Source organism: Vulpes lagopus, chromosome 1 (assembly GCF_018345385.1).
Source record: "Vulpes lagopus strain Blue_001 chromosome 1, ASM1834538v1, whole genome shotgun sequence".
NCBI classification, from domain to species: Eukaryota; Metazoa; Chordata; class Mammalia; order Carnivora; family Canidae; genus Vulpes; species Vulpes lagopus.
In genome coordinates, this window is record NC_054824.1 from 85,895,859 (window position 1) to 85,920,472 (window position 24,614).

At 40.9% G+C, this 24,614-nt stretch overlaps 1 protein-coding gene across 40 annotated transcripts in view; it reads left to right on the top strand.

Moving 5' to 3' along the window:
- Positions 1-24,614, top strand: part of ZBTB20 (zinc finger and BTB domain containing 20) — a 770,327-nt gene that overhangs the window by 627,563 nt on the left and 118,150 nt on the right. For 2 of the 40 annotated variants that reach the window (XM_041766984.1, XM_041772960.1), the window contains one exon: positions 17,058-17,120. The exons of 36 other annotated variants lie outside the window; for them this stretch is intronic. The gene's annotated coding sequence lies outside the window, so the exon portion shown is untranslated. Of the gene's footprint in view, positions 1-875; positions 1,317-1,404; positions 7,938-17,057; positions 17,121-24,614 lie in introns of those variants that run through there. 2 more of the 40 variants (XM_041737964.1, XM_041738710.1) reach the window with 2 other exon arrangements.

Below are 24,614 nucleotides of genomic sequence, written 5' to 3' on the forward strand. Positions count from 1 at the left end.
CTCTGGGTCTGTGAGTCGCCTTCAGTGTCTGCCATAGTGTGCCTTGCCAGCTCTGTTTGTCACAAAGATTAATCCATTTTAACTGTACCTTAGAGTGCTCCCGGGAGAGAGGATGGATGGATTGTTTTGCACCTATTATTGCATCAGAACTTTTGCCTTTTTAGACGAGATCGTGCCGTGCCTAAAATCTGTCTGCCTGTCTGCCCACTGACTTTGTCTGTGCTGATCTCTTGCCACGGTGCCTCTTCCTCCAGCATCCATCTCCCTCCAAGATCTAGACTCGGCATCTGACTGTACCTGTCTTGTTCTCTGCAGCATCTGTCTGCTGCACTCCTAGACCATCGTTAATAAACTTTCACACATCACACGCAGACCCTAAGATGCTGGCACCTGCACATAAATATCTACCGTTCCCAGGACTGGGGGAGAAAACTCCCATTTTTTTAAAGACCTCTATCTAGTGCCATTTGTATTTGCACTTTTTGTTTAGTTGTAAGTTTTAATAGTTCCCCCTTTGAGGATTTGTCAGTACGAGCAGTATTGCTTATCAGAACACACCAACAGTCTTTTTGTAATATTCGCTTTTCCCCTTTGGTTCAGCCGAGCCTGCTGACAGATCATTCAAATTCAATTGTTTTATGTCTAAGCCGAACAGCTAATTAAAGTAGGGATGATTAACCTGACTGGCACTGTCGCTCTCCCTCGCGCTCTCTCTCCCTCTCCCTTTCTCTCTCTCCCTCCCTCCTGTTCCAATCAGTCTTTTTCTCACACTCTCTCTCTCTCCTTCCGTGTCTCTCTCTCTCTCTCTCTCTCTTCCCCTCTCTCTCTCCCCCCCCTCCCTCTCCCTCTCCCTCTCTCCCCCCTCTCTCTTCCTCTCTCGGTCTCTCTCTCCCTCCTTCGGTTGGTCTCTCTCTCTCTCTCTCTCTGTCTCTTGCTCTACTGTTTTTTTTTTCCTCTCTCTCTCTCCTAAACGTGGTCTGCTTGCTGATGGCAGAATGGCACTCGGAGATTTGTGCATTGTGTCTGGTTTCCTACGGGCAGGCTGACCCAGTGCCTCCAGGGACTTATCAATAGACCACTCAGAAGAGACACAGACAGGAGAGAGGAGGAGGGGTGGGGGGAGAGAGAGAGAATCAATATCAAGAATAGAAGGAGCTCCGAAGCCATTTTTTTTTTAAAGAAGTATCGGGACTTGGGAGAGGGTGACAAAGAAGGTTTTTCAAAGAGGCAGTGGAGGAGGTTCTAATAAATTTGGAAGGAAACAGTTCCCTGTCTTGGGAAAAGGAGAACTCCTGACTGATTAGCATTCACACCAGGTATGAGATGTTCGCTACCCCTTATCACTGTGTCGCAACCGAGATGGAAAAGCCTTTTTTTTTTTTTTTCCAGGAGACTGAGGGAGCATGTATTTCGCTGTGTTTGTTGTTGGGGGGTAAGGGGGGTGGCGTGAGATCTGTGGGCATTTGTGTATGGGAGCAGAGAGAATGGAAGCAGTACAACGGGGGGTGGGAAAGAGTATGGAGTGTGTTACTGTCTTCCCTGTCTTTGTGCACCCCTGGGGGGTTACCCAAGTTCATTTCTAGCAGGTGGATTTGGACGGGAGTTACTTAACGCTTGACCGCCAGTTTTGAAAAAAAAGAAAAAGAAAAAAAAAAACGTTGCTTCCTATGTCTATTAAAGGAAGCTCCAATTTCTCTCTCTCTCTCTTCCCTTCTCTCTCTCTCTCTCTTCCCTTCTCTCTCTCTCTCTCTTCCCTTCTCTCTCTCTCCCTCTCTCCCTCTCTCTCTCTCCCTCTCTCTCTCTCTCCCTCTGCCCCCCCATCTCTCTTCCCCTCTCTCCCTCTCCCTCTCTCTTCTTTTTTTCCTCTTCTAACCAGACAGCGGGAGGGTTCCTGGCTCCCAGCCAGCCCAAAAGCCTCTAAGTGTTTTGCACTTGTTTCAGGGAGTAGCTGCCCGGGGATTTTTCAGCATTTTCACTAGAGAACAAAGAGTTCTTTACAAAGGGAAGGGGGGGGGGGGAAGTGAGCTTAATGTCTGATATATGTTTTTCTATTTTTATTAGTTTTTCGCCTAAAAAGAAAGAGACAGGAACAGAACATTCACTCTATAAAGACACAAAGACATTCAAAAGAAATCCAGTTATCTTTTCTCCCCATCACCCCAATATATATACGTACAAAATAAAAAGGAAAAAGACTAATGAAGTTGGATATGTTGCTCTTTTCTCCTCTTTTAATCTTTCTAAATCCAACTGTTCTTATGCTCACTCTATGCTATTTTTTTCTACTCACAATAAAAGTTGCTCAGGATGCATCTTCTCTTACCATCTCTTTACCCTGTCTGGGTCCCCAAAATCCTGTGGAGGAGAGGATTAGAGTACGCCAAATAATCAATGTAGTGGCAAGAACATCTTCTACTTTTGCCACTTGGGTAAAAAGTTAATTAAGGAATTTGGGCTCCCCAAATACCAATGGGGTGCATTAGTTCATCCAGCCTCACAAGTTCTTGCATCCATCTGTTTAAAAGGTACCGCCTGTGTCACTTGTCAGTTATTAAGAAAAGGTACTAAGGGAGCAGATACTTGTATTTTATTTTTGTTTCCATCTAATTACGTAAATGACAAAAACCCCCAGAGAGATTACTTGCCCCATCCGTGATACACTACTTCAAGCGAAATATAGTCTAGACAGAGATTTTTCAACGATTCTGATTGCCATGTAGCTTTGTGTTCTCTACTTGATTTTTTGCCTATGCTTGTATATTTTTACCATGAATTTGTGTTTGTAGCAAACATTCCAGAATGCTTATCATTTTCAAATTAATGCTCCGACAAAAGGAAAAAGAAATCAGCATGTGAACTGTTTGTGCAAAATGTACTAAACAGTCCTATCGTTTATAAATGGATTTATATCTTTATCCTAATATTCTTGAATTGTAAACTCAAGAAAATGTTTTCTTGCTGAAAGTTCTCCCCCTAATGCATTTGTATCTCGATTGTCATTTGGAAATCTTTTTAAGGTACATAATAGACATAAACTGAATAAGGGGGAAAATGCAAAAGCACCAGAAAAAATGCTTAAATATATATTATGTACAGTACCTAAGTACAGATAACTATTTTACTAAGTGAAAATGAGCTACAACAGTTGTTTCAAGATTCAGAAACTCTTTTCTTTCTTTTCTTTTCTTTTTTTTCCATTCACTGAAAATATCATCTATTCCTGTCCCTGGGGAGAAAAACTGTAGGGAAAATATAGATATATACATTTTTCCATATTTTTAGAATGCATTTATGTAACTGCTTCTTAAGAGTGTAACACATATCAGGGCAGAGTGTGATGTCTACTAGTCAGTAAACCCTTCTGGCTGGGAGGTGTGAGCGCCTTATGTTTGAAGTAACTTGATAACAAGGAGTCTTTTCGGGAAACCTTACTGTGTATGTGTTGCCTCAGTAATGACCCTCAGAGAAAAAACAAGAGCTAGGTGGCCACTTGAACTCGCTGAAAGACATTAGATTTAGGGGAACTTTTGACAAATCCAAAATTTTTTAGGGTAGCTCCCTTCTTACAGTTGTGTGTTTTCTTCGGGAAAATTCTTGTATTGCCTCCAGACTTTTCTATCTTTTTTTGTAAAGATTTTTCATGCTGCTAATAGTGCTTCAGGAGAAAAGGATCTTTAAAAAGAAAGTCATCAAAATAAGAGAAAAGAAACTCGATCTTTAAAAAGTTTTATATTGAAGGCAAGAGCTTCCCACCCCCCCACACCCCACCCCCTTTTGGCTTGTTTCTGATTTTTTTCCCCTGAACTCTTTTGTTGCTGTGGGCTGTTGTGCTTACATTTTTGTTTTTTGTTTTGTTTTGGGTTTTCTTTCTTTTTGCTTTTTTGCTTTTTTTTTTCTCCTCTATTTTTTTTATGTGACCAAGGGGGTCTTAGGGAAGGGGCAGAAGGGGTCTGGTAAGAGGCTGTTACTGAAAGCTGTACTAGCCTCTCTTGATCCCAACTCAGGCAGCTCCTATCAGCTAGTTGTGCCGCCAAGAGTACAGTGAAAGGTGATAGCTGTCATTCTGGGATTCTTCGTGGATCTGACCTGAGAGTAACACATTCACAGTCGAGGAGAAAAGGGAAAAAAAAAAAATAGAGGAGGAGGAAAGAAAAGCTCTTTGAGCTGGAATACACTGGCCCTTTCTTCCTGTAGGCAATCCGCTCCAGTTCTTGGCGACGTGTCCTGCACTATCAGATATCATATGACTTTTTATTTAGATTCCTTTTCGGAGAATGGCCTGTTAGGACTCTGTTTGTTTTCTTTTATTTAATTTCCTTCTCCCCTCACCCGCTAGTTTTGTGTATCTGTGTGTGTGAGAGAGAGTGTGTGCGCGCATGCATATGTGTGTGCAATTTTTATCTTTGTTTTTGTTCTGTTGATCTGATGCTTTATTTAAGGACAAAGCTTTAATTATTTCAGTATACTGGTTTAATCATTTGCCAAAAAGAAACCTCATTCTAGGCTTTTTGGGGGGTCCATTTTTAAACACATCCATTAACACAGGAGGCTAGAGATCCTAAATGCCTGCTGGTCGGCCCCTGGCCCGCTCCCTCACCTTCACTTAACCCTCCCTTCATCAGCATGCAGGGCAGTGTGAGTTAGGAAACACCTGTGCTGAGTTCAGAGGGAAATAAAAGTAGAAGCAACTTCTTCAAATCTGCACTCCTAGTTTCACTTTAATAAACTTTTTTTTTTAATCGTTGGCTTTTTTTTTTTTTTTTTTTTGGCACCCTCTGCTGAGTTTGAAAGCATCAGAGATACTGAACGATGTGTCTGTGGAGCTTTTGTGAGGTCAGCTGAGCACCCCTGGAAAGTAGAGCAGGGGCTGAAAGTCATTCAGAGACTTCAGAATTAAGTGGGAGATTTCAATAAGATCTGTGAGATCTGTGGGCCGTGCAGGGCTTGGTGATAGATGGTGAAATGGAATACTTGGGGATCCTCAAGGAGGAGAAAGAGAGACATTTCCAGGGAGGGTAACACAGGCATTCCTGCTGCATAGAGTACTTTGAGAATCATAGTTAATCACATTTTTATTTTGTGTAACTTGCAGTTTAGCCAATTGATATGCGATTGCCTTCCTTCCATGCTTCTTGTATAAAACAGAGGAATTAAACTGACATTATTACAGGGTTTCTCCTAAATTTTTGATGTCTTTCTTTTTCAGTTTTGCAGAGTTCAGATTTTAGTTAGCAAAAGAAAACAGAACTTCTCTGGGTGTGTAACTGGTTGGTTGCCTATACATTATCCTCCACATGCTATACCTTATCTATGCATAATATGACATATCCTGTTTGTATCAGGATCCTTTTTTTTTAAAATAGTAAATAGTAGTAACAAGCTAGACTGCTCTGAACGTTCAGATGACCATTACATTCTTTAAATCCATAGTTCTTAGTTCCTTGTTACTTTCCCTAAGATGATTTTTCACAGACCTTAAATTTCTAATGCTTATCTCAGCCAGAGGTGAGTTCTGTTGAAACTTGGAGGGAAATTTATTCCACCCCTTTAAGAGTACCCAAAAGGGAAGGGAGAAGTATTTTTTCGTTCAACAAAAAATTTTAGAAGCCTTTTTTTCCCCCAGCGGAAAACTCTAAAACAGCTTTGTCTCAGAACGTTAAACTTGGCATGGATAAGAAATGTGAGTTTTGCTTTGTTTGAGGAAATTTGTTTTTGAAACAACAATGTTATAAATATTTTTAAATTGCCTGCTGAGCATGCGCTGTATCTGACTTTATTCATAGTTTTAAACACACACCAAAGTGCAGTCTTCTGAATGGCCACAGGTAAGGCTGTTGATTTGTATGATCTTTCTCAGAGCTACCTCCAGTGAGTCTACTCAGTTTTCCAGAAGGGAAAAGGGCGAGAGCTGAGTTTAGACCTGGACTCCCTTCTAAAAATCATAGAGCAAAAGTAGATTCCCCCAGTAAAGCTTGCACATTATACTTAGGGTAAGTACTGTTCAACTTTCCTTTCTTATAGGAGTCGCTTGCCTTAACTTTTCGGCTTAATAGTAGCAAAGTAAATTAGCAAAAAATTTAACTCAATGAGGTATTTGACTGAATTAGAAAATTTGCAGATTTTTAAGGGCATCTCTTGTGCATAAATTTGGGGATACGAGGATTTGCCAGTGAAATGATAGCAGCTCTGTGCTTACAGAGCAAAGATGTGCTAGTCTGAACATGCCTGATCTCATCTGGAATCGAAAGCTAAATCTAGGTGGGCCTGTAATAATACCAGAAAAGGAACACATGTATCTTTTGTGCAGCCTTTAAAAAAAAAAAAAAAAAGCCAGGCTTCCAAAGGGAATGACAAAGAAGTAGGTTCTCCTCTTGCTTAATAAGTAGTCATATTTTGCTTCTGGAGCTATGTGTTTCCAGTTGTTTTGGGTTGTTTTGTTTTGTTTTGTTGTTGTCACTGCTGTTGAAGTATATTCTTTCCTGTCAGTGATTGTTAACACTTTCCATATTTCAGAAGGGCTTTATCTCCATTAATTCCGTTTGATGTTTCCTCACTTGGTTACCTTTCTCAAGTCTGCGATGACCCTTCCAGGCTTTGCAGTTCTGATCGATTCTTGCCAGAATATATTTACTCATTAGCTGTTTGTTATAGTTATGATGGAGATAATCTTGTTTCTCAGGCCTTTATAACTCGCCAAACAAATTTCATTTTGAGGTGAAATTTCTCATAGTTGTTCTTGACTCAGAACTGAACTTGTCTTGGAAAGGCTTGAAAAAAAAAATGCATCTAGCCGTTGAGGGTTTTTTTTTTTTTTTTTTTTAAGGACTAAATATTTCAATAAATGCAGAGGGATTATTTTACAAATAACGTTGATATGCAATGTTTTTCTAATTTGTCTTTCTTTTCATGCTTTAAAACAGAACCTGAAAATTAAATGTATAAAAAAAGAAAAAAGAAAAAAGAAAAAACCTGCCAGGTTAATGCTGATATTTTAAATACCCAATTTAAAATAATTCTAAGTTTTGATTTCTATGCAGCATATCACCTGTCAATGTCAGTCAGTAATACTTTGTGCAGACATACATATATCTACACATATGCACACACAGAGACGCAATTCCACTTTACATCTATATTAATTTTATTTTTACATAAAACACGATTAGTATTAATGCAAACTTTTATTAATTTATTATATTCTATTTTTTATAATTTAGAAATCCAGTTAACTCTTGCCTCTGATTATTTAATATATGTATATGCTTATTAATATCTATTTGTAGTCTAACAAAGTATCTTAATTTATAGAGTATTTTATAAGTCTTTCACACTTGAATTTTATGCAGCTACATTAACATTTGAGTTTTTTCAGATACGCTTTGCTTTTTGTTCCATATCTGTTACTATGTTAAGAAGTTTTTTACTTTCCCAATCTAGAAAGACTATGGCCATTTTCCCCTATATATGATTTCTATGTATCTTCAGTATTCTGAAGAAGAAACTTTCCAACCTTTTGATGTCCTGGAAAGCCTTCAAACAAGTGGGAGAAGTAATCTTTACCTTGCTACTCCCCAAAACTCCTGCAATATCTGCCCTCACTGTACCACCCCTCACCACCAGCAACCCTGAAAAAACAACAATAATAAACATGATATAATTTTTCTGATCACAGAACCAGGAAATACCACAGAAAATTGTGGCATATGTAGGCAAATGCCAAGAGCTCCTCCAGTAAGATCAGCTGTTTTTGTACTTTTTTTTTTTCTCTCCTGAATTTTGTTTGTGACTCTTTTGGCTTGCTGAAGCATATCCCCATAATCTTACGAAGCCACAGCAAATTCCCAATGCCACAACAACACTGTGCAGCTGGGGAGAGCCCAGAAGAACTGATCCTGGGTGGCTGCAGACTTCCCCAGCAATGATGCAAAGCAGAAGGAGTAAGTAGGCTATACACTTCTCTTTGCTTTTTACCTGGGCTGCTCCACTGGCCAGGTAGAGTGATTTTCTCTCGGTAGCTTTAGCTTAGCTATCTAGGGCTTTTCCTTAGCTATCTAGGGCTTTTCCTTCTGTAACCAATGGCTTTCTGCCTCTTTCCAAGGATGGTTTATATAGCAAAGCATCCCATTTTCCTTTTATACTGGCACATGGGAAGCTTTGGAGATTGGGAAGGGTAAAGGAAAGGGGGCTCAGAGTATCTGAGAAATATTCTGAATGGCCTCAAACTCAAAAGCGTTTGGGGGGCTGTAACTTTTTCATTCTCTCCAGAGCCTTTAAGAGGTGGAAAGTAGTGAATGGGATAACTGTAGGGTGCGAACCATGATCTAACTGATGCAGTAGATGGAGCTCTTCCCCCTAAGTCTGTATTTAAATTAACGTCCCACTCTAGTTTGTGGGGCTCTCTGTTTCAAGGTGTGTCATTACTACACACGTAAAATCAAGGGCCCAGAGAATTGGAGAAGAGGTTTCCTGGCACTTTTCAAAAGAGATGAAGCATTTGTTCTGAAACACAAAGCATAGTGCAGGTGAGAAGTAAGACTGGGGTGGGAAATGAAGTTTACATATCTAAATTTCTCCCTATGTTTGTTGATAGCCCTAAGTGTGAAGTTAAATCCTAACACTTACTATACAAGTGATTATTACTTTAAATGCAGAAAAATGTAGGGAACCTGTAGGATTTGGGGCTGTGTTCGTTACAGACCTTCCAGGCTATCTGAACCGGGCAGATCTCCTCTCATTTTATTCTGCAAAGGAATCTTAAGACTGAAAAGGTAATTGTTTCATCCAATTAGTCTAGAGAACCTGGCTGAAATGTTACAAATTCTGAATTGTGACAACGCAGAGGAGGGCAAAGCAGCTGTGTTAGGAAGGTGCCTTTATGGAAGCCAAAATATTTTCAGCAATAACTGAAAATAGATCTCCAGTATCTGTTTGAATATGGAAAGAACTACTTGTTTATTTCTCTCTAAATTAACTGAAATGAATAATTGCCATAAAATTTGTGTCACTGTCGTTATTCTCAGCACCAATAGGATAAGTTCGATTGTGTCCCTCTCTGCTTCCGGGAGGGAAAATATATGTATTCTGTAGGTAGTAAATTATCTTCCTTAGTGAATATCTGCTCACAGATTGGAGATATTACTGCATATCTCTTGTTAAATCTTGATAAGATCATTTGGCCAAAGTAGAACTCGGCTTGGCTTTAGTACCCAGAGAAATAGCATTTTTAAGGGACTTGGATTTCCTTTGCATACCACGTGTCTGAGTCCGATACGGTCCAGGAAAATAGAGAGGATGAGACAAAATTATTCCTAAGCAGCCGCCGTAGGCCAAACACTGAAACAGTGCCAACCTGGACCAATCAGGCCGGCTTCTCAGAAGATACATGCTTTTGTCGAACACTTACATGAAGAGAAAGAGGGAGGAAGCCCTTGAAATTGCATTCATATGAATGATTCCTCACTAATTTCAATAAAGTCCCTGGTAATAAATTCACGATTTTTATTCTTTTGTAAAGTAGAAAATGTGAGCTTTCTTGTCCAGCTAAGGATCTCTAAATGTTGTACTCTGACATCTTTTGAACAAACCTATCCTTTTGAATTTAAGCAAGTGAAAAACTTCTCACAGAGAGCAAAGAGTAAAATTGATGGAAACTCAAAATCAATTCCAAACCCATTTCTGGCATGATGAGAATAACATTTGTGCTGTGTTTAAAGCAGTTTAAAACAAGAAAATGATAAAATGATCAATATACTTAAAGCCAAAAATAACCAGGACAGAACGATCTGTAATCCATTCCCATTCCTGAAACTCTCCCTCTTGATCGAATGTGAAAATAAATGAATGTATCTTTTATAAGGTGGCATTGTCAGCCTTATAATATAAAGCAATGATGAGATGCCAAGCTTTCAAGTCTATTATGCTATGTTTTCAGAGTTTAGCCAAATTTCTAGATTTAAACTATTGTAGATTTATTTATTTGTGCATGCCCTGACCCCTGACCATAGAAAGAGCAAAGTTGAGGAACATATAGAATGTGACAGTGAACCACATTGCTACTTCACAGTCCATGTACTCTATTTATTAAAAAGAAAGAAGAAAGAAAGAAAGAAAGAAGAAAAGAAAAAGTTTAAGCCACAACAGAAAGAATATTTTCAGCTCTATCTGAAAATTGGTGGATTAGTCAATATGGAACAGGCTGGAGATTTCTTTAAAAATACCTGACTCTCGACGAGTTTATTAAATTCAACACACACATAAATACAAATCATGCATATTTTATGCTTATTGCTTTAATAGACTGAAAGACTAAGTTCACACTAATAAATTTTGGACTTGTGGATTCAAGGTCAGTAAAATGCCACTGTCCAGGTTTATAAAAACCTCCCTAGATGTAAGATTTTGCCCCAGTGAATGATTTTCTACCAATTTTCTAGAGTCATTTGACTGACTGGTTATATATTGATCAGATAAAATAAATTGTCCTTCTGGATGAAGAAGTCCTAGCTGAAAAAATTAAAATGACAACAACTTGCATAAGCACGTTTAATTCTGTTGACCTAGGGTGCAGTAGGAATGACGATAATTCTAAATGAGCACTGTGACGAATGTCACTACAAAGAAGCATGTATGATTACATCAGTAAGAGTGAACTCAGTGGGCAAGGTTAGGAGGGTGAGACACAGGAGCTATGACAGTAGGGACTAGTGATTAAAGTTATTGGAGATGTTTAAAGCCGGTGGCTGGCTGGAAAATTAACATATCGAAGAAATGAGTCGGTCAACTTTATAAGTAGGTAGGAAAGCAGTACTTTTTCCTATAGGATATAATTAACTGAAGAATTCACCTTTGCTGAGAATTTTAACAACTTCCTAAAGCTTTGGCTGTCCAGTGTGATACTAGTTGTAAAGAGCTGTTGTGCACATCTGCTTAAAGATTCATATAAGTGTAATTGTTATAGCAACTTGTTATGCTATTGTTTGAAGTTGAAAAGCTCTGCCTTAAGTGTCGACAAAGCAAATGTCAGCATCATAGAATCATAATCATTGCATCTTAGAGCTTGAAGGAGCCTTAGATATCTCAATATGGGTGAGTGGGTTAGCAAACTCTCCAGAAAAAAATACTGAATATCTGTTTGCAGCACCACATAGGATTTGAGAAAAATATGTATTTTTATGTATTACAATGACTTATATTTGGAAAACAATTTAAAAGGAAAGCTTAAAAAAAAATAAAGAACGTAAAGCTCCACAAATTCATCTTGACTAGTGGTGCTGTACAATGGATTCTGTGAACCAGGGGTCTAACTAGAGAAGAGTGAAAAAAATTTCAGAAAAGCATAAGGTTTTATTTTCATCAAAAGGGGCAGGGAGAGGTTAACAGATTAAGAAATGCTGTTTGGGCTTAAACCATTTACTTTGCTGATAAGAAAATTTAAACAGAGAAGTGACAAAACTTTCTCAAGATGAGAAAGGTAAATTGTATTAGAACTCAGGTTTTCTAGCTACCACTCCTACACCACATCCTGACCTCTAACACAATTTTTATAAAAATTAAAAGTAGATGATATTCCAGAAGTAATTGAGGAAGAGAACAAAAGAGCCAAGCCCTTTGGGTTCCTACTGCTGTACCAATAATCTTACCGTAATGGGGCAGGGGCAAATAAATGTGCTAAGGATAAGGCATTCTGGGGAATAAAAGAAAATGTAACCAGATCTTGCACTTCTTGGATACCCTCTGCTGTCAACACTGTTCCCCTCATACTCATATGTCCTCTAGGATAATTCAAGGTAACTTTTATTTCATTTCTCTTCTTCCATCTTCCCCCACCAAAAAAAGGGGGCAGGGAGGAAGAAACAAACAAAGAAAAGAGAAAGGAAAAGAAAAGAAAAAAATTACAAGAAATTGTAGTCAGATCTTTTAGAAAGAAGACCTTCTTCCTAGAAATCTTTTTGTACAGATGGATGTATCTTAGTATCTTATCAAAGTATGAGTTCTAATCAGAGGGCACTGAGTCAACAAGTTTAAACGCATTACAGACTGGGCTACTCCTTATTTCCTAAGCACACACCACATTTTCACATCCCTGTTCCTTTTCCCCTGGTGTTCTTTATTGCTACAATACTCTATCTTTTAATGTCTCTTGTCATATTCTATCTTATAGGTTAGTCATCTGTGTATCTGTTTGTAACATAAGGAACAGGTCTATGTCATTTGGGGCAATGCATTTAATTTCACTGGGCCTCTGTGAAATCCACATCTGTAAATAGGAAAATAATAACTATCTTGCTGAAATATTGTTAAGAATTTTATGAAATGGAGTGTATAAAGTGCTTGGCACAAAGACTAGCATGTGGCCATCATTCAATATCATTGCTGCTGTTACTACTACTATTATTAATATTCCCTTGTCTGCAGTTCTTTCCCAACAACATTCTTCGTGGGATCATAGGTTGATCTCATTGAGTTCATTATCTCCTCAAGCAACAAACACAAACACAATTACTTTTACATAATAGGAACTGAATAAAATGTGCTGAATCTTATGCAAGTCTATAGGGTCTATCACTCCTTTACTGAGATCCTCACGTTGTTTCCTGGAAGTGGAAAATAGTGGCTGGTGTTGGCCAGTGCCGACCTGCATACACCATAAAAGATGGGAGTGTTGCTCACTGTACACTAGCAGGGCCGCATTCTCTTTCAGGTTCCCCACAGACCCCCAACCACTTAGGATTGCTCTTTGCAACATCCCCAGGAGTGTCAGCTTATAGTTCTGGTTCATGTGATTAATGAGCTTGTTATACCTCTGTCTGTAGCCTGAACTAGAAACTTTCACTTTAGAGAGCAGGTCAAGATATCGAATTTAATTTTAGTTGCATCTGTTATAAGCCAATTGTGTATTCATTACATTTATAGATTCCCTCTCCAGCCATATATTTTCATGGCTGTTGAGAGCACCTGAATCTGTGTTGAATGTCCTTAGATTTTACTTTGGGGACCTGACAATGAGGCAGTGAGACAATTTTGATAGCTAGCTATCATCTTGGCATTTTTTCCCCCTTTATGTCTAATCTGGTCTGTTTGAAGAAGCGGGCACATATAGACTTTTTCTCTAACTTGGCATGTGCCATGGTAATTTCTGTATTGATGGCTGTGGTCAACATAGTTCACCTATGTCTCTGTTTGTCCTGGCACGCAACCACATCCTGTGGAAATGGGAAACTGGAAAAATGCAAGTGAGAAATTAACTTGTGGCGGGGTCAGGGTGGAGATGTAGCATTAAATGCGCGGGTTCGGCTGCGGCGCCGTGGCATGCAAGGTGGGCCCGGGGAGTCCATGGGCCTTGTTGGTCCTTCAGGTTTACAGCGAATAATGAGAACATTTTAAAGGAGCAGGTCACGTGATCATGGCCAAGGAGAGACTGACTGATGGGAGGGTATGCTCAAGTCAGAAAGAATGTTGCTTCTTACTCAGCCAAAAGTTCCATGTCTTTGAGACTGTTGCTGGTATTCAGGAGGGGAAAGGGTCACACTTAGCGGAGCTGGTAATTCAATAAAGGGTTCTGACTTTGCCAGAGTAATGGTGTTGGCATCAAGAGAAGAAAGTTTTGCAGATTTCTGCGTGTGCACTTGCTGTTACTGGTGTTCCTGGTGGGTGGCTGAATCATCCTGATGGTATTCAACAGGAACCAGCTGCTGAGAATATTAAAATGCAAGCATTTATTCCTCTAGAGAGACAGTAGCATCTGCAAAGTTTTCCTATCTTGATAGTACAGATAATCCCAGGGAGCATTCTCTAGTAGTTTTAACTTTCTATTTATTTATACGTTTTCTTTTCATCATTATTGTCAGAATCTCAAGTTCCAACTGGAGAGTCCACACCAGGTTGTGGAGACGGATAGTAAGCACTTGGCCCAGGGACATGGTATTGCTTCTCAGGCTTTATCTTGAATTTTGATTCTCTAGAGGAGAAATGGGTATTTCCTTCCCTTGGCCTGTCTTCCCAGCAAAGTGCTGCCCAAAATTCTAAGTCCTCAGTGAGCCCCACTAGCAGGAAGGGAAGGCCTCGGACCTCCCCACCCTCAATACAGGCTTCTTCTTTGGAGCTTTCCTTTTTACTTGTAAAAATTGTGAATTTGTTGCTTTTCCTGTGTGATTTGTTGTTGTCGCTGTTGTTTTGAGCTAGCATCAACAGTTGGGGGAAATGGAGGTGCGGAAAGGCGGTTTGGTCTCAGTAATCTACTAGGTCTTTTCCATCTCTAATATTTATGAATAATGTATTGAACTGATGGAAAAATGTTGAATATGTTCATTATGAATTATATTCACCGGCGTGTTGCCTGGAATATAAAAGAGCAAAGCCGTTGCAGCATAACTAGTTCCTTACAATAACTGCACTGGTACAACAGAGCCTTGTCCCTTCCTGGCCCATTGTGTGTCACACACACACACACACACACACACACACACACAACACACACACACAGGGGCTCTCCATGTCTGAGTGGCAGCTGCAGACTGGGTACCTGATGGGATGACAGCCAGCCAAGGTTCTGAGGGGCCCGGGGACACCCTTTGTGGAGTCTGGGTTCTAAACAGAAGTAGCTTTCCTGAACATGTTGATGGGGTGGTCTCCTCCAGGAGGACTCACCGAAGCTGGCTCCATGCAGCAGATGGTTCTCAGGTGCTAGTGTGCTGCACGGGTTGTAGCTCTCCTCACCGGAAAGGAAACTTATCATTCTGTCCCTTCTTTAAAAAAAAAAAAAGAAAAAAGAAAAAAACACCTTCACCCGGATAACTACTTTGTCAGCAAGGTTACATTCTGATGATATAAGCAAATAAGAATGGCAGATATTTCAGAATTAAGGAACTTATGCCATTTAGCTTCAAAATTCATTATATATGTTCTTCTCTCTTGCTTCTCTTTCACAATTATGTTTTATTTGGGATGCATTAAAGTAAAATTGTGTTTCCGAAGCATTAACCGATAACATTGGGAAACATTAACCAGAAGCATGAGAAGTGGCAAGAAACCTAAGATTCTTTTTTTATTCCCACAAATAATCAACAAAATACATAGTAAGGAGTTAAAACAATACCGAAATAGTATTTCCGTGGCTAAATAACAGTCTGGCCCAGGTTATTTTGTTGTTGTTGTTGTTGTTTTAATCAAATATAGCTCTGTAAGTGACATGCAAATATGTACCAAAATAGAGAAAGACTATCTAAGGTCAGGAACTTAGAGGATGCGGCCCTGATGTACAGTAGACAGCAGTTGCAAGTTGAAGCAGAAAGAGGCAGCAAAAATTCTGACCCTCATCTGAGATCCCAAGAGAACAACAGTGTACCGATGAGCAAGTCGTGCCTCCGAGAAGCTTTTGCTCCTGTTGTATCACTTCAGAGCCATGGACTAGCTCTTGTGAGAGGGGATTCTAAGACCTCACTTGTACCAATATCAACTTTTCTTGGGGACATTAACTCAAACAAACTGTCCCAGCTTTATTTATCATTATAACATTTTGGAGGTGATTTTTTTTCCCCATGCCCTCTTAAGAGCTAAAACCCATCAGAGCCCATGAAGAGCAAGTATAAACATAGAGCAGCCACGTTTATCAATAGTTTATAATAGTCTCAGAGGGAAGAGAGAGCAAGGAAGCATGAGAAAGAGAAGAAAGAGTTAAACTCTTTTTTCAGAAAATTGCCTTGTCCAACCTTTCAGTCAGGTAGCCCGAAAACAGTAGTGGTTGCCCGGTTCCAGAGTGATATAATAGGAGAAAAGATATGGCAGGGTTTTTTTGTTTTTTTTTTTTCCTCCAGCTCCACCCTTCCTTACAGGACAAATCTCCTAACCCAGCTCTGTAATAGTACATTTGTCAAATAAATAGAAAACCATCTATCCTCATCTCCCTCACAGCAGTATTGCTAAGGCTGATTGTACACATGTATATAAATGTATATATTATAGCTATCTATTTACAGCAGGGGAGAATGATTTAAAAATAAACAAATTGGGATTTCATACATGCAACTGTTGTGAAGGTCAATCACTTTTTTTTTAAGACCTTCTTAGCTAATTACCGATTGTTAAAACATTTGCAAATGATGACTGGGCCTAAATCACCTCTGTGAAATGGAAGATTTTTAGAAATCTAAGCATGATTATAGAGATTCAAACACATTTCTATCTACTTATGGACCCGTGTGGCCTTACTAAAGGCAGTACAAGCCTACCAAGCAAAATAAATGATTAGCTTTGCCAATAGATACCATTAAAAAAAAAATCTAAATCAAGGTGTGGTATCAAAGTACAATTCTGGCTGTAGGAATGAACTGGTTCTCTATATTAGACAGCTATCTTTTAGAAAATGGGACAAGGATAAGGAGAGGATAAGCTTCAACCTATACAAACATTCTGGGCACCTGCCCAGGCCACTGGTCTGTCCCAGTGAGAATCAGACTCAGTATATGTAAAGCCCTTAAGATCATTGGAAAAGAGGCCACATTCATCTATTTTGTACGGCCACTATTCTTCTGATGTTCATTTGCTTCTTGTTCAATCTCTGCTTCTTGTTCAATCTCTGCTTTCTCTATCCAGACCTCAATGGGATGGCAATGACATGAGGGGGGCAGGTAAAAATAAATAAATGTGATGTTTTGGTGGGTTTTGTAAAGATTTTATTTATTTATTCATGAGAGACACACACACAGAGAGAGAGAAGCAGGCTCTGTGCAGGGAGCCCGATGCGGGACTCGATCCCGGGACCCCAGGATCACACCCTGAGCCGAAGGCAGGCACTAAACCGCTGAGCCAGCAAGGGATCCCCCAAATGTGATGTTTTTAACAGGACTGGTACCCTCTGCTTGCTTTTCTCTGGTCCATTCCCAGCACCCAGAGAAGGGAAACTGGCTTCCATGGAAAGTGAAGTCACAGTTCCAACTTAGCATAATAAGGAGTGAGAAAGAGAGAGAGAGGCAGCAGGCATACTGTTAGCGAAACAAGGAGTTTCTACTGGGCTATGACCAGGTTCTCTTGTTTCCTCTGTTTTTCCCCCAAACTGAAAGGAGTCATTGTGGTAATTCACCTGTGCTTTGAGCCTGTGTGCACATCTCCAAGAACTGCTCAAGGTAAGGCCAGAAAGAAATCGGGGACAGGACTTCCATCCAGGAAACTCCTTCTTTTTAGTAACTTCTGCTTGTTTTGTTGCGTGTGCATGCGCGCGCGCACGTGTGTGTGCATGTGTGTGTTTTCAGGGAATTTGTGTTTTTAGAAAATATGTTTCAATTCCCAGACATTGATATCCTGGGCATCTTTGGGTTGTGACAGAAGCGGGGATTAGTGCCTGTGACAAATGTAGCAGAAGCCAGTGCAGTTGCAATCTATCAAACATGTTGGCAGACCCCAGATTTTTCTGATCCTTGCTGCAGGATTCAGTTGCGTCCTTACCCTAGGAAGACAGGATTCACTGAGAATTTTGAGAGCAATGGTGCACCTTTCTTAATTTTGGTCTTGGTAAATATGGGACTGGACTCTGAAAACAGTAACTAGAATCAGGACCGCCCTCCTGGAAGGTAAACCTGCACAATTGCTCATGGTCCCATGATTACGAGGGCCGTGTGCTTGGTTTAATGCTCTGCTGTTGCTGTCTTGAAATCCTTAACGATTTTCAAATAAGGGGCCCTCCATTTCCATTTTTCCTTGATCCCTACAAATTATATAGCTGGTCCTATCTGGAATGCAAATTCTCCTGGCATGCCCACTGGAGGTAACAGGCACATGTCTTTTCTTACTGAAAACGATCCTTTTCTGATTCCTCAGAAGCTAATTCCTGTGTTAAACTTGGAAGATTTCTGTCCATATAATGTGGTTCCGAAGAACCCATCACTCCTTCCATCCTCCAGACAACTTGAGATGATTATAATCAAGATGGTCTTGTCTTGTAATCAGAAACTCAGTAGTAGTTGTCTCAGCCAAGTATCTTTTTGCTAGAGGTTGATACTTGGAAGAAATAGTTGTGGTAGGGAAGTCTTTGCCCTCTATTGGATGATTAAAATAGGCGTCAACCATTAAATGAAGATTGAAGAAACAGCATCTAACATTCAGGTTACTTTAGACCAGGACTTCCCAAGCATTATGTGATCAAACACACTAGGGTATTCTAAAAACAAATTTATCTCCCAGCTCTGGCCCTGGGCTTCTGTCTCTTAGACTCTCACCATGGCAGGCCACGGTAGCTCCGTGTCCTCTGCTCTACACCTCCCCTCCTGCCTTCAGCCCAGGGCAATCCTTTCATCCTGCTTACTCAACACTGGCATCAGGAGGATGAAATTCCTCTACATATGGCATCTAATAAAACTGATTTTTGCTGGGCATCTGGGTGGCTCAGTGGTTGAGTGTCTGCTCTTGGTTCAGGTCGTGATCCCAGCGTGGCATCCTAGGATCCAGGCCTGCCTCAGGCTCCCCACAGGGAGCCTGCTTCTCCCTCCACCTATGTCTCTGCCTCTCTCTGTGTCTCTCATGAATAAAACAAGAATGATTTTGCTAAGTTTTGTACATGCACACTAACCCCTACTACCACCTTGGAGAGTACGAATGACAGAAATTTAAGACCGGTCGGGATTAGACCCCATGGAGATGTGGGGACCTGTCCCCAGTGACAGTCTGTTAGAACGAGGCTTTCACCAGAAGAATCCAAGCCTCCAGACTCCTAGCAGGGTATGCTTTTGACGACTCAGGGCATCGGCAACATTTTTAAAAGATCTATTCTAAATGACGGGCCCATACCCCAATATCTAAGCACCCATTAGCAGGAGGAGGAGGAGGAAAGCAGCAGGGAGAGGTATGTGTGAAAAAGAACCTGACTGGTCACCTGAAGCGAGCTAGCTTCTCTGCACCTATAAAAATACTTCCTACCACTAATAATGCCTCCTGGCTTGCTGGGAGGATCCAGAGAGAGGTTCACTTAACGTGGGAAGTTTCGCTGGCGGCAGAAACCCCGGCGGGGTTAGCTTCCTCCACCCTCTCTGCTCCTTCCCTGCACCCTCTTTTCTCCCTGCCTCTTCTCCCTTCCTGCGTAAGGAAGGAAAGCCAGAGGAGTCTGGTGGGGGGGTCCTAGACTGTGGAGTCTTTTCACATTTTTAAAAAATATTTTATTTATTTATTCATGAGAGACACAGAGACACAGGCAGAGGGAGAAGCAGGCTCCATGCAGGGAACCTGATGCGGAACTCGATCCCGGGACCCTGGGATCAGGCCCTGAGCCAAAGGCATATGCCCAACCACTGAGCCACCCAGGTGTCCCCAATCTTTGCGAGTTTAAGCCTCAGATGAAAATAACCTATACTTGCCTGAACCAGGTAGGCCGAAGTTTGCTAGGTTTTAAATCGGTGCCAATCTCTGCCCGCCCCGGCACAGTCATGGCACCGCAGAAGGGCCAGAAGCTTTGCCCAGAAACCCGAGCATCTCCAGACAAGGCCCAGGGCAAAAATGGCAAAAGGAAATTGAGTTCTTTTCAGTCATGGCCACTCCCTTCCTCCTTTCCTCTGCCTTGGGGCCCAAAATCCTTGTGTTAATCTGACCTCCTTCTACACTGTGCCCCCCCCCCCCATCCCTTCCCCTAGCTCCAATTCAAAGCTACTTTAAACTGCGGTAGCCCTCTTGGGGTTGAAGTGCTTAGAGCTTGAGGCATGAATGACTTAACCCCCCAACAGGATGTTTGCATTTCAGAAGAAGTGTTGGAGATTGAAATGTACCTCATTCACCGGGGGGCTTGGGCTCCTTGCTTACTGTATGTGGCTGTCCTTCCGAGCCAAACTCCTCTGCCTAGAATCAGCCACATCCTAATGCAACTGTCCCCACCCACCCCCATCTTTATCTTTGGTCACATATGTGATGTGAACTCAGAAAAGAGAACTTTCTTCCTGGGAGAGAGAGAAGGGGGGGGTGGAATGTAGGTTTACACAGTGAATAATCAAACCCCAGATGATTGCAGAGGGTCTCTGTTACAAAAATATGCCACAGTAACATTTTTTTTGATATGAAAATAAGTTTCTATCTTGGATAGTCAAGGCCCTAATGGGTATGGTTATGAAAGTAGAGCAAATAAGTGTAAAACTGACTGCTTTGTGATAAATCAAGGCTCCTACCTCCTGTGAACTCAGAGCATTTTGCAAATTTGAATAATCAGTCACCTTGAGTTTCCTCTTTTGCAGAGATGGGTGTTAAGGCTTAGATGGGACGTGGCTTTTTTCCCCTGGTCACCCAACTCACATGCGAAGCCAGGTTTGGGGCCCTCAGCTGCGAGGAAAATATAGCTCCTCTAGCCAACCATCCGGGGAACTCCTAAGGGCACCTCCATCTGCCATAGCGAGCTCCTCCACGTTCTAGTCTTTTCACTAGTTGTTGCTGCTGTGATGTGAGAGAAAACGTTAACAGGAGAATCAAAGGCAGGCGATGGAGCATTAGGAGAACATTAGCAACTATTGAAAAGACATTTTGACCTATTTCTGTAGTTATCAATGTAATAGTATTTGTTGCCAGGAAATGCGCTGATGGCAGGTGGGAGGTTGGATTGCACGAGCAGCCTGCTCTCAGGGGCCCTCCAGTTACAGGAGGTGGTAATTCTAGTTAATAAAAGGGTGAACTTCAAACACATTTTAACCAAATCAAATTGTAGCGGGAAATATCATATTACTGATGTTCAAGCCGACTCACAGCTGGTAACATTAGTCCGCAGATAGGCCCCAAATTCTGGCTTTTCAGCATTTTCAGATGAGTTTCTGGCACTGAGAGGGTTCCCCGGGTGCAATGTTATATAGGAAGAGGAGATTTTTTAACTAATGTAGGAGCTAGCATAAATGAAAAAATTCTTTATTCTTGTTAGACTTTCTATAAGATTGTCAGATACTCAAATAATATGTAACTAAGCCAAACTTCAGGTGGTGGATAGGAAATCTCCTAGAGCCAGGAGTTTTAATTTTTTTGTTGTTTTGGTTTTTTTCTATGACATGTTGGCAAATGATAAAAGCGATTCACTCTGCTAACCAGAGATGCTGGGCAGAGTTCCCCCAACACTGATTCCGTGCCACGAAAAGCACAAGGCATGGCGAGGAGCACAGGCTTTGTGTCTTACCGCTGGGATTGGACTCCCAGCTTAGCCCCTGCTGTGTGGCCAGAGGAGAGTCACCTAACCTCTCTGAACCCTAAGCTCCTTACAGAGAAAATGGGCAAAATATAAATCTTTCCTATTTGTTATAGGATCAAATAGAGAGTGTATGTAGAGAAATCCACATATAAAAAAAAAAAAAAAACTGCCGGGCATGTAGCAAGATTCAGAGGTGATCATTCTTACCTTTTTTGCTTCTGTTGTTTGCAAGGCCTTTTTTTAAGAGCCCCCCCCCCCCAGTAAAATGCACAGTTTTTAATATGATAATAAAAGCCATGGGGTGCCTGGGTGGCTCCATTGGTTGGTTAAGCATCTCCCTTCTGCTCAGGTTTGATCCCAGGGTCCTGCTCAGCAGGAAGTCTGTTTCTCCCTCTCCCTCTGCCCCTGTCCTCTGCTTGTGCATTCTCTCAAATAAATAAGTAAAACCTTAAGGGAAAAAAAAAAGTGAACACTGCTGCAGATACCCTGCAGGCCGTTCTGGTCAGTTCTTTCTGAGTGAATAGCTGTTGGCCACTTTATCTTGGCCTCAGTTAGCCTAGATTTCTTAGTTAGCCTCCTCTGGGTCCATACAGTCAAACCATAGGACACATAGGAACTAAATCAGCTGGACCCTCTGCTAACAGGGACCCCAGTTGTATGGGTGCAGGTGAGACAATGTATCATATGAGCAACTGGAATTCCCCATGCCCCTTCCTCATCTGCCCTACTCCAGCTCACCTGGAATTAGGGAAGATGTCAGACATCTTTCTGTGGGATTGCCTTCTTGCCTGGATTCTTTTCTAAACTTTTTCCATGTGCCTGAATCTCCATTTTCACAGAGATTAATTCTGATTTGGTTCGCCTACACTTTTGAAGCTCTAAAAGCTTTCCATTGTGGGCAGATTGTCTCAAATACTGTATCTGAGGATGGAAAAAGAAAACTCTGCCCAAATGTAAGCACCAATGAATCAAAGAAATGGTATTCTTTTTTCAATTGCATTCTTTGAGGATCCAGACAACCTTGAATCCTTTACAAAAGCACATCAGTAATGCCATCCTCCCCCTTAAAAAGACACACACGCATACACACACATACACACCAACTACAGAAGGCCACTATTCATGATGCAGAGGGCTGGAGTATCCAAGAAGAAGAAAAATTGAAAAAGAAGGTGATTCTATAGATAGAACCTAGACCTAGAAGCCACACCGTCCAGATTCTGTTTCCTTTTGCATGAGACCGACCTTCTTGTATGGACCACCACATATCTGCTGAGCCCCTGCTCCACTATCATTATTTCTAGAGTGCGTGGGTTCTGACACCCCATGCACATCCCACGCATCTTCCTGAGGGGCTAGTGGGGAGTTCATTTGTTGCTGTTCTGACAGACATTGTGGTACCTGTACAATGGGCAAAGCGCTTCCTCACGTGGAAGGATGAAACCCTGAAAGGCACCTTCCGTCACTCTAGAGTGGATAAAGGACTCAAGTTTTCACATTTTGGTAGGAAGAAAATCACGTCATAACAATGCCAACTTCTACCTGGGTATTAATAATCATTAATATCCAGGAGTGATGCAGAACCACTGACCTGGCCTATCATCCATATTGACGCATCTTTCATCCATGCATCCTTTGGGTAAACATTAGTGTGAGAGGTGTTGTGGATACAGGGTGCATTTCCCTCCCCTCGCAGCCTAGCTAAATCCCGATGTGCACTGGTAGCTAGTTGCCTTGAAGCTTGGTCCAGGCCCTTTCCTTTCTGTGCGTTGAACCATTTTAGTAAGTCTGTGGAAGGGCTGTTCCACAGCCAGAAGGTCTTGCTTCTTCCCAACTGTTAAAGCACTTATTTCTATGTCTCATGTGGCACTGATTACATACTCTTCTATACTAGAGTATGTTTATCTGTGTCTCATTCCTCCTACTACTGCACAGTAAGCTTCATAAATACAGAGATTGTGTTTATACACAGTTGGTATCCCCTTCAACACCTAGAAAGTACCAGCAGAATTAAAAGGTACATAGTAAATACAGTCATTCTAATGAGTCAAATTAACAATAGCATATAAGTATTTGGCAGCAGACTTTTTTTGAGCTCTATAAATGCCTACCCAGAAGCTAGCCTACAGAGAACAGCACTCGGTTGTATCTGTAAAGCTTAAGGATTTTTTTTTTCGAATTTAGTATTTATGGATTTCATTCTTCCCTCCTCTTGGCTGGAAGTATTTGCACATAGTAGGTTTTTAACAAATGATTATCGATTTATTAATTTAAATCATAGAATAAAGCAGCGATTTCCCATTTCTTTACGTTAAAATAGTCATTTTGATCCCCATCTACATCTTTGTGTTCTGACCCTGTCAACCTCCACAATACAAATATCCTGAGATTTCATTCTTTTTTTTTTTTTTTTTTTTTCTGAGATTTCATTCTAAGTGGCGCCTGGCATAGGCTTAAGAATGGTCGTGAGTTTCAATTTGGCCTCTTTCTCAACACTTTTACAGGGCAAAGGAAATTCTTTTTTTTTTTTTTCTGTCTGTCTCCTCTTCCTCATAGAACTGTTATATAGAGTAATGAGTAATGAGACCCATGTCTGTATAAAAATCTTTTAATTCCTGGAACAAACATAATAGATTCATAATATCAGATTGGGGAAGCTTTGGCATCCCAGCACACCAAGTAATTTTGTACATCCTATGTTTTGAACTTTCTCATGGACTTTTAGGGGTGAGGGGCATATTCCTCTAAGCTATCAGGTTAGGTGCATATGATCTGTACCAGCTACAAACGAGACAGCCGATTTAATAGAGTCTCTCCAGCCACACAAAAGCACCACCATTACCCTCTAACTCGATTAAATCCTAAATTTCATCCACACAAAATGATCTGAAACCAGTCACTTTCGTGCTAGGTCACAGGACGTGATGTGGCAAAGAATTCCAAAATAGATACATTATTCCAGTTTTTCCTTGGTTCTTCCTCAGAGAATCTGTCTCACAAAAAGCCGGGGGAGCCAGTCCCTCCTAGGCTAGACATTCTGTTGAGTCATGTTTACTGTCCCCCTCAGAAAGGTTCCAAAAGCAAATGCGAGAGGTTGCCGAATGCAGGGACATGTGGCGTGCACGCTACCGAAGTGAGAGGCATAGCGTACACCTGCTTTTTGGCTGTGGCAGGCCATCTTGACTGTGCCATGCCACAAGTTAGCATTTTGGATGAGCAATTGCCATTCTGTTGTTTTCTTCTCAACACATGGTGTTCAAAAACAGTTAAAAGAAAACTGTACCCATTTGCTCATCCCAGAAATCTAAAATTTCAAAGAAGCATGCCAAATTAATTTTCACATAATATTTTCCAAGCTTTTTCTTTGCACTGAGAAATGATATTTCACTTTTTGAACTCTTGGTGTCCCGGCCTGAGGTAAATGGGTGCAGTTTCTCTTTAAATGGCATTAAACATATCAAAGCAGGATTATATCTGT